The sequence below is a fragment of the Apteryx mantelli genome, chromosome 13 (genome assembly GCF_036417845.1).
Source record: "Apteryx mantelli isolate bAptMan1 chromosome 13, bAptMan1.hap1, whole genome shotgun sequence".
NCBI lineage: Eukaryota > Metazoa > Chordata > Aves > Apterygiformes > Apterygidae > Apteryx > Apteryx mantelli.
The window spans coordinates 19,237,602-19,248,882 of record NC_089990.1 but is presented as its reverse complement, the minus strand read 5'-3'; positions in this window follow the sequence as shown (position 1 = coordinate 19,248,882).

The following is an 11,281-nucleotide window of genomic DNA, read 5'->3' as shown; positions in this document are numbered from 1 at the left end:
GATATGAAAAGAATGAACATATTGAAACAGATGAACAGATATGAAAAGAACTTTTAGTGAGATAAAGAAAATTTTATGGTGCAGCAGTGGCATGTGTACACCCTGGTTTGTGATGCCGTGTATCTGCATGCTGACCATATTGGTTTTTTTTCAGCCCATATGCAATTTATGCCATGAATAAGTGACAAAACAAGCAAGTTAGGTTGAAAATTGGATGCTATGTAGCATAAATGGTGATACCTTACATACTGTTCTCCCAAGCCCAGTATTGCACATCGCACAGGGATATTACTGTGTATTAATTTACTCCGTATCAGGGAAGTAACTTACCCTATGTATTATTACATTAATGTTGATTTAAATTGATGTTCTTCATTGAAAGTATGATTTAAAAAAGGTAACTGCAAGGCAACTGAGGAATCTGAAGGGTCTGGGAATGGTGGTTTTGACTGGATCTTATTTGAAAAGGTATGTTTGCTAATGAAGGAGTAGTGCTTAGATACAGAAAAAGGAGCACCACTGCATGTGCTTGACCCTAAGGGAAGTCCAATAGGTGGATTTTGGAGATTTTCTGCTAAGTGAAAAAGATTTGAAGCTCTAATTAAAAAGATTCTTTGGATTTTGACTTCTGCTTGTTATTTTTTCCTGGTGAATATGAACATTTTGTAGCGTGGATAACTATGTCTGTTGGGAATGTTACAGATCATTTCATGTAAAGATGACCTAATATTCTCTGGGGAGAGGGGCAGTTGATAACATTTCTAGATTAATTTGATGTATCTTTAACTAACATTTCTAGTAAAAAAAAATATAAAAATTGCTTTTAAAATTACTATTACAAATCCTTAAATACATTATTTTGGAATAATGTGGAGAATTTTAATTAAATGGTACACATCCTTATGAAATTCAGCATGGACAAATGCAAACTCCTGCACCTGGAAAGGAATAACCCCTTGCAACAATACATGCTGGGGACTGACTGCCTGGAGAGCAGCTCTGCTGAAAAGGACCTAGGATCTTGGCAGACAGCGGTGGACATGAGCCAGCAGTGTGTCCTGGCAGCAAAGAAGGCCAGCAGCATCCTGGGCTGTATAAACAAGAGCAGAGCACCTACTGATCGAGAGAAATGTTTATCCCCCTTCACTCAGCACTCATTAGACCACATCTAAAAGACTGCATCTGGTGCTGGGGCCCCCAGTACAAGGAAGATGTCAATCAACTGGAGTGAGGTCAGCACTCCTGGACCAGCAGGATGGTTGGGGGAGGCCAAGGGAACGGGGCTTGTTCACCCTGGAGAAGAGACAGCTTTGAGGGGACCTAAAAGCAGCCTTCCAGTATTGAGGGGACCTAACAGCAACCTTCCAGTACTTATAAGGAGGCTGCCAAGGAGACAGAGCCAGGCTCTTCACAGCAGTGCATGGTGGAAAGACAAGAGCCAATGGACATAAATTGAAACAAGAGGTCCTGACTGGGTGTAAGGAAAAGATTTTCACCATGCGGACAGTCAAGCAGTCTCCATCCTTGAAGGTTTTCATGACCAGACTGGATAAAGCCTGGTCTGATCTCATGGCTGACCCTGCAGGAGGCTGGATTAGATGATCTCCTGAGGTCTCTTCTGACCTGAATTATTCTATGATTTTATGATTTAAAACATAACAAATTACTGAAAATTGAAAAATCAAATCATACCAAATGCTAACCTCTTTGAAACTTTTTTTACACAATCATGTTACAAATTTTAATCAGCTTGAAGCTGTTTGAGTCAGATAAATATAAACTAGACTTAGCAAACAGTTCATTGACATGAAGTTTTTGATCAATAATGCATCATAAGTCATGGAGGTTCATATGGGAATCTGTGTTTATTGATATATTCTCTAAGAAATTAATGTAACTTCTTATTCTCTACTAATCCCATTGACATAGGAATTGTAAAGCCCGTTGTGATTGTGAATTGTGATGACCCTCAAATGCTAATATTAACTGGTCCATTACTATCAGGTTAATGAACAGAGTGAAAAAGCTGTGCAGTGCAGAGCTAGAATTTCAGAGATGCAGCAGACAAAGAAAATCAATCAAATGAAAAAAAGGAGGAGACAAACAGGAGAGAAACAGTAAAAGAATGATGGAGAAAGGAAAGGTCCAAACGACAAAATGGTGGCCTGACAAGAAACATTTTCTCATGAGTATGACAATAAAAAAATTGTCTGTGTTTTACCCATGCATTCAATGTTTCTGCTACCCCTGGAGGAAGAAATGCAGTGGTTTGATGGGAGTACAAAAGTCCTGCATTTTTTATGCTGTTGCACAGAAAATCAAATCTGACTCTCTCTTCCAGATGAATTTGACACCCATTCCTTTTATGCATAGCACTTACTATTACGGCATATTCTTCATTTTCTTCCACTGTGAGCAGGTGATAAACATCATTCTCACTACATTTTAGTTAATGTATTGGAAGAGTCCAAAAGGAAGTTAAAGAGGGTTAGAGGTCATTGTACAAAAATAGGAATATTTGGAAAAAATATCATGAGCCTTTTCAATTTTAGCAATGAACTCTTAGGCTCTGCAAACTTTCCTGTAACTTCCAATTTCTCTGCTGATCAGACAGAATGCACTAAAATATCCTTCTCATTAAAATTAAAAGCATCAAAGACTGGCTGCAGTACTAAGCCCAACAATGTATGTCCCGTGGAAAAGTTAGCATTTAAGCATGTAAAAATCCAAGTCTTCTTTTGATATTTTGGTATATTGCTAGCTGAAACTACTTCCAAGTTCACTTGCATGTGGTGTCAACTCAGGAAGAAATATACAGGATTTACTTTCCTTCAAAACCCACTGAGCAGGTAGGCCAAATAAAGAGGAAAATTGTAAACATGCAACTAGGGATTTATTTTAGTTCTGTTTGAACTGATTAATGCAAGAAATAATTATCCAGAGCTAGGATTATGGTTTTAGCAAGCATGTGGCGTATGGCCAAATACACGGCTTTCTATTTGTAACTTCTTCCTGCTGGAATATTAGTGCTGGCATACAGATACTATATATTTCACAGTGATGTAATAAGTGGAAACATCCCTTACCTATTCCCTGCCTTCTGTTCACCACATGCTATCCTGAAAGGAGAAAAGAGGGAGAACAGAGAGAAGAGGAACGGTATGGTTAACAAGCATCTCCTTTTTAATTGATCACTATGGTCATTCATTCTTCCTGCATGTCTTGTTGATGATGTCCAAGAACTTTTGTATATGGGGGAAACTCAAGATGGTTGTCTGCATCTTAGCAGGGCAAACTTTCCTGTAATTCACAAATCCTTTGTATTGGCAGAAGGTAGAAGGTTAAAAGAGATAGGTTAAAAGAGATATTCACATATCAAAGGCAGGTGTATTTAATAAATATATATCAACTTTGGACTCTGGTCGGAAACAAAATACCAGAAGGAGAAGAAGCAGAACAGAGAAACAATGGACAAAGTGCTACCAGAGTACTTTCCAGTTTGGGACCAAGAATGAGGCATCACAACTGACAGTGTTAGAAATAGCTTATTTGACTGCCTGATAGTCTGCAAGTCCCAAGTTTAGGAATTCAGGTTTTCTCTTACATGATTATCATTAGTCACAGACACACTTCCATGTTAACATACCTGATATCTGGGGTACACAACCCAAATGAGCATGTGGACCATGTTGATAATGACTTATCAGCTTTAGGGTTTACCTTCAAATCTTCATATTCTCTCGATGCCACAATAAAATAGCATCAGGTAACTATGGTGTTCCAACTTTTACTTCCTCATAAGTGCCACTGGGTAAGTGCCTGTGAACTTCAGTAACAGTCAACTCAATCAGCTACTGCAAGCTGCAGTTACTGCCCATCCGTTGATAAGCAGTGTCTGTTGTTTGCAGACTTTGCCTCCCTACCCTTCCTGCATCATCAATACCCAGCCAACCCTGAGCAGATGCTCCTGTCATCTGGAGTCTTCTTTGGACACGTCCCAGACGAGAGGTGGGCAAAAGCAAACTCTAAGTGACTGCTGCCTCGGAGCTGCTTAGACACCAGCATATGCTGCCTGGCTCTCCCACCACCAAATGGCCACTGCCACAGAGCTGCTCTGCCAGAACCTTCATACACATGACTGCAGACTACTTACGGGCCGAAGTTAGCAAAGGGATTTTGTCAGCAAAGTGCAGTAAGTCAAATACAATTTACTGTGGGATGTATGTAACCCAAAAGCCATAATGATGCAGGCCTGTCCTGAAGACTACCCAGCTACTCTGAGTGACTACATGACTGTAAGTGAGTTCAGGAATACCTGTTTTACAAGTTGTACTCTACCTTTCTGCATTAGTGAATTCAGGTAATGCTGCAAGTCTCTAAATTGCATTGCCAGTGAACCTGTCATGGCTTGCCTTATAAAACATGCAAAATTCCCGGTTTTGTCCATATTTTCACACTTTGCATACTAATATCTGAGATTCCTATAATGGACTTTGATACAGTACTTGCTAGAAAGGTGTATGTACTAGAAAAGAGAAAAAAAAGCTTCTTATAGCATTTATTATTTTTCCATTGTGCCTCCATTCTTGAAAGCAGGTAAAAAGGAAGCATTATTGCTCTTAATGGTTCCAGCACAGGCTAGAAGCATAGTCCCTCAAAACAGCTCGTGTCTCCATCCATCAAATAAACCACATTAGTAATTGTCTTGCAGACCTCCACTTCAATTGACTATTGCTGAGACTGGGATTAAAGAGACGATTCTCTTTTTTTCCTGTATATGTAGATTGCTCTGTTGTTCAAAGTCATTGCAGAGTCATTGATTTTTGGGGGGGGGGGTGTCTTTTGGTCTTTTCATATCCACTCTGATCTTATTCACTCTGATTCACTCTGATTTAAAGTAGTATGAAATACATTGTCAAGTACATAAGTGGTCTAATGCCTGCCAAACGCAGTTCCAATTGCAGATCAGATGATGAATTGCTCTAGGGTTTGTTCACAGCTCCATTTTTAATAAACAAAGCTACTTCTGCAAGCGAACTGTGTAGACGAGAGCTTAATTTGTATTTCTGCTTTCCATTCCTCATCAGCAGGTGCATCAACATACACAGAATCAAAAAGTTAAGAAGAGAAATGATATTGTTCCAAAACCTTGACCAGAATACTTCCAGGCCAACAGGGTTTGGAACCTGAACCTGAATCTGTGGCTGACTCTTGCCTGTATTTGGAATTGGGTAAGAAAGACAAACAATAAACAATGCTCATTGAAACATTCCTGCTTTCTGTGTGCTGAAAACAAACAAACTTGTCTCAGACAGCATGTTTCTCCACAAGCAATGATCTTAACCCAAATTCTAGAAAGGTAGTGTACATTTTACAGTTCGGGATGATGAAGTAATACTTTGTTTAGCTATGAAAAAAATAAAAGTTTTAAGATCTGTTTGACAATCACTTATCTGAGAATGTTTCTCCTTTCAATTGCCTAGCTTAATAGAAACAGCCAGTACTAGCTAATGTTTGGGATTCTTACTTGTCTAAAACAGCATTGACCAAATGGAAATCATTTGGAAAATGTGGAAGCATGCCTTCTTTGTACCATTTTTCTTCTATGTGCGAGCTTAGGGAATGTCCCCAGAAAAGAAACAATCATCAAAGAACGACAGATTTAAAAAAACAGCATACATTTTAGGAATTTAGAGTAAGATAATTCTTAAAGATACTTAATATATAATCTAAATATTAAAGGACATTTTATTCCAAACAACCACTCTTGCATGTCTACACAAGAAAAGTAACACAATGAGCTGATGTTTACCTCTCAGACCAGGTAGTAAAGTTGTGCCTAGTCACATGAATATATACCGTAGATTAATACACAGGAAATGAGCTGTTCAGACATTTTCTTTCTTCTGCTTTTGTACATTTGCAGCTCTCATAGCTAGTGTCTGCAGTATTTATTTAGAAAATCAAGAATAAATATATTTTTATAAAATTAAATTAACACTACTTTTTGCTAATTCTATGTGGTTGCTGGGTTATATGCTATACCCTTGAAATCCTTATAGTTGCAGTTAAGCTAAAAAACTTCCTACTGCTATCCAACTGTTCCCATAGTGCCAACTGAGGTATTTTCTCTAATGTAGTTGGGACAAAACATTCAGATTGGTTCTTACTCAGGCAGGAGGCACAGTAGGTGACTTAAGACTGCAGTGTGACATCCTGCAGCTTTGTGGTCATCATGATTTCTCTTTCTTTTCAAAATTTTATTTTATCCAAATTTTTAGAAATGTCAATTTCTAAAAATAACCAAAGGAACCAAAAGATAAAAAAAAAAAAAGAAAAACCTCTGAGGCAAATAAATATTTTGATTGAAATGGAAATCTATCAATTTTGGAAACGAGAGAAACATCTTAGCCTTTAACAAGGGTGTCTGTCTCTTTTATAGGCATCCTAGGGTGCCCATGATGCTTTTTCAAGCACACAAAAGCCTCATGAAGAGATAGAGAATAAACTAAAAGGTTGTTGTGTAGAATCAAAAAATATATCTCACTTTTGAACCCAGTAATTTGTCACACACCAGATAATAACAGTTATTACTGACAAAGATGTGCACCACATAAGCAAGTATAAAACAAACTTAAATATGATTTTATAGCCTAGGAGTGAGAACTAATCTGTGTCAATAACATAGTTATCTCAAGATGAACAGGTGCATGGTTATTTTCAGAATGTTTTGCTTTGCTTGTAAGTAGATGCCTGTAAGTAGGGCTTATCAATGTCCACCAAAAGTCCTTTCAAGCCTAAATTATTCTATGATTCTGTGACTCTGAAACCTGTAAAAAAATTAAATGACTAAGCAAGGAGGAAACATGTAATAGCTAAACCATCTGCAAGAGAAATTCAGGAAGGGTCTTCTAGCTAAAAGTTATGTATCAACACCAACAATGTTGCGATTATATGAAAGGGGGGAGAAGCTGAAAGCAGTTAGACTGTCAGAGCAGGAATACCTCAACGGGGAGAAAAAGGATTGTGTCAAGATTCTAGAGAAATTCTTCAAAGAGCATGGACAAATTTTAATTTGCTTTCTAAATAGGTAATGATCCAAGTATCCTTCTAATGATAAAGTTATGTTTCTTTATATATGTATGAAATGAGAGGAGATAAGACTTGAAAAGTCGTAGGGAAAAAAACAGCAGTACTCAGAATAAGTGAAGATTAGTTATTGCAATTATTGTAGCACAGGAACACAAAGGAATTATTTTGGAGGAATGAAAATCAGATCTGAAGATAAAAGGTATGTGAAAAAGGAGAAGAAGCAGAAAATTTTTTCAAGGCTTTCATTTATACAGGCAAGAGAAACAGAAGGAAATAGAGTATACTGAATTGTGTTCATTCATTTCAGTAATCAAAACTAAGCTATAAAATCTCTTAGCTCTGTAAACATAATGCCTATCTAAAATATATTTTAGCCAAGTGCTAAATAGCTTCATTAAGGTCCCTTATAAAGACCTGTATCTGTTTTTTGTCTCATATCTATCTTAAACTGGAGAAATACAATAGCATCAGTAAAGTTAATGGAAATAATGGAAAGGAGATTGAGTCTAGCATAAATATATCTCTAAAACACAAGTATATTTTGAGTTTTACTTTTATATATGCTTTACATTCCCTTTTTATGATGTAGTTCTAAATATGAAATTGGAAATATGTAGTCCTCCATTTGATAATCATTTCTGGAAAAAGATTTCACTTCCCGTGGACTTGTAAGAAAAGTGTTTAATAATATTCTACCTATAATTATTTAGTATTCTAAATTCCCTTTATTAATAACCTGAAAAGAATAATTTGGAGTTGAGAATTACAATGTGTTGAAAACTGTAAATAATTTTGAGCTACAAATCAATATATTTACATACAAAATAAAATGTAACACATAAGGACTTGACTTTGCAAACCTTTACGTAAGAGAAAAACTTAACTCACATCTAATCTGTGCAAGTCTCAGCAGGTAAAATTACTCATGAGCATAAATGAGTAATTCACAAGAATAGGCTCTAAATGGATTGTAAATAACTGACAAAGTATTTACCACACAAAAGAATTCCCATATATCAGCACCCATAGCTAATACATTTCCTTTATTGTAGAAGTTGTACCATTCATCACAATTTAATTATATCATTTAGTTAGTATAAGTGAAATGTATAGACAATATAGTAAATATAGCAATGTTGATTTGGTAAAATTGTTTAATAATCATTGATTGTAATTTAATCTCAGGCCTAATTATTCCAAAAGTATTTAAGTATTTAATGAGCTATTTAATTAATAGCCCAACTCTTACAATAATGAAATACTTTTACTGACTCACTGTTGAATGGTTGATGTAAAATTATCTTCTAGGTTTTCTAAAATTTGTTTCAGTGACATTCTCATTGTGAAGCTTTAGAAAACATAATCCACATAAACTTCTCATCCTAAAAATGAGAAGCTATATCCCACTTTAATTATATTTTAACTGCATATAGTCTGAGATTCAGCTATTCAAAGATATCTGTAGGTTTAAAGTTGCAGGCAGATGCCTGCTAGGTAAATGTACCTAAATAGGGTAATTGTAACAAACCCATTGAAACCCATAGGAGCCAGGCATCTAACCTGCTTTTGTAAAATCTTTTTATGGACCTAGCTGCATCTTTAATATCTTTCAAAGTCTGCCCTCATATCGTTAATTATCGTGATCACTAGCTAAACTGTAAACATTATACAATACCACTCATTAATCAGAGCTACATGCAATCTACTACTGTAGGAGGCCCAGACCCACAAGCACGGCTACAAAAATCCACAGACTTTAAGGCAGTAAAAATATAAGTAAACTGGCACTGTATGAAGGAAACATTTAAATTTTTAAATAGATATAAATAGACAGTTCTTTAAAAAGAAGCTAATTAGCTCTGGCCAAGAGAGAAGGAAGACTATTTCTAGGGAAATTGCTATCAATGATGGTTGAGAGATCTAAACATTTGCAGAAGCAGTCAATATTTTGCAAGACTATGCAACATTGAACAGTTAAGTAGTTTCTATAACTGAATCATTTGTATATTTTAAAACCAAATTCAATTATGTAAGCACATATTTGGGTTCACAATACTTTAATTTGTTTCTGCTAGCTTTCTTCTTGTCAAATTACAAAATCCAACTAAAAGAAAAATTGGAGTTTTGCAATTTATAGTTGTGAAACTGTTGTTGTGATGTTTTCATTATCATATGAAGACAAACATCCCTGTGTTATAATGAAAATAAACATGAGGTTGCTATATTGACCTGAAACGACTTTTCGTATACATATAAGATGTAACCAATAATCTTGATATTAAAGTGATTATTTTCCAGCAAGAAACATATCAGCAAGTGTAAGTACATGCTTTTCACAGATTTTATAGAATATTAGTTATTACTGCAATACACTCAATTAGATTTTCAAATAGTTTCTGTTGCATGTGTTTACTTTGCATGAAATGGCTACCTTTATATTCTGCCTGTTCCAGTGTGTTACCAATATAGTTCACAAAATAAGTAGTTTAGTTTCCTTGAATAAACTTGGGATTTAACCTTTTTCCTGCTGCATTGACTGCATCACTTTATTCTTCTGTATTTCCCCACTAGCTTCCTTTCATCCTCATCATGAAATTAAAATTTCACATTTGCAAAAGTGCAGCTCAAATTCACAGCTGTTTTTCAGTTTCATCATTTTTGTGAAATGATTTATACCTCGATAGATGAGGAAACGTGTACAAGACTGCTAAGGCAGACAAAATAAAGACTACAACTTACAGGCAAGGGTAATTTACGGGAAAACTAACGACGTGTGCTGCCTGAGCAAATTAAGTATTTCTTAACTCATATATCCTAATTAGCGACCAAAATAAATTAACAGCTTTGAGAAACTTGCAGAGACGAACACCACACAATGAGATGGGCACATGTATTAGGGATGATGATCAGAGAACATCCATATAGCTTCTTAAATGTTTATATCCATAATTAAGCGGGTGCACCAACTGAAAAAAGATTGAGTTTCAAACACAGTACAATATATCACTGATATTCTGAATTTCTGATGAAGGCCATAATAGAATAAATATAAAATACTTTTGTGGAAAGAGGTGCCAGAGTGCAAAACACTCAAATGGTACGTTTCACTTCTTAAATGGTATGTTATTGCTCCTGTAAATAATCACCTCACTAGCTCAAACCAAATGATTTAAATATATGCTTAATTTTATGCAATATAATCAATTAAAGAAATGTGTACTTGCAGGTTTGGGGTTCAACATTGTATCTTATTTCATACAAAAATTACCTCACAAGATATTACGTTAGTGTGACTGTGGTAGAAATGTCCAAGGAAGGTTGAAGCTTAACATACAATAAGAATCAGTTTCAATTTTTCATAATCATTTTTACATAAAACTTTTTTTTACAATTTTTATTAAAATAATTTATTGAATTTACTAAGTTTACTAATTTAATGAATTTAATAAGTGAAATAATCTATTAAAATAATTTACTTCCGACTTGTCAGGGGTAATGAAAAATATTTTACTTTTCAAAATATGACCTAAATTGTTATTGAAAATTTATTTTGATGATTTATTGGTAAAAATGTTGTGTCAAAAGAGGAAGAAAATCTGCTTTTACTTTGAAAGAAAAACCCTCTTCGTCTGGCAACATGGTTCACAAATGATGTCAAGGGAGCTCATCAACATGGACAAGGATCTCTGAATTTGGAATGATTATAGGATTATAAAGTTTTGCAGTTCCACATATTTACAACAACTGAAGATGTGCACACTCACACATACACACATAGACACACTGGTTTGACGAAGACTTTCCAAAAATGCAGAACTTTAAGAACAAGTAAAATACCCTGAAATACTAGCTCAGTGGCACATAACCTTCAGGTGCACTAGGCTCTGAAAATCGTACCTACATTTTAATTCTGTTTACCTTAAATTCTTTCCTTTAAGTGCCGTCCTTAACTCGGATTTTGTGCATCAGCTCTCAGAGGGTCAGTGAGTCCAACTCTGGCTTTTTTGCTCGTGTGACAGTTATTCATACATCTGTACAAAGTTAGGCACTGCTTACATAATGCCCTGCTTTGGGTACCTGTGAATTAGAGGAAAAGTTGCTTACAAGGAAGGCCACATCCCAGAAGCATTTATATATTTTCAATCTAGCTTTACTGGATGAGTGGATCAATAGAGGACATAAGCGTATA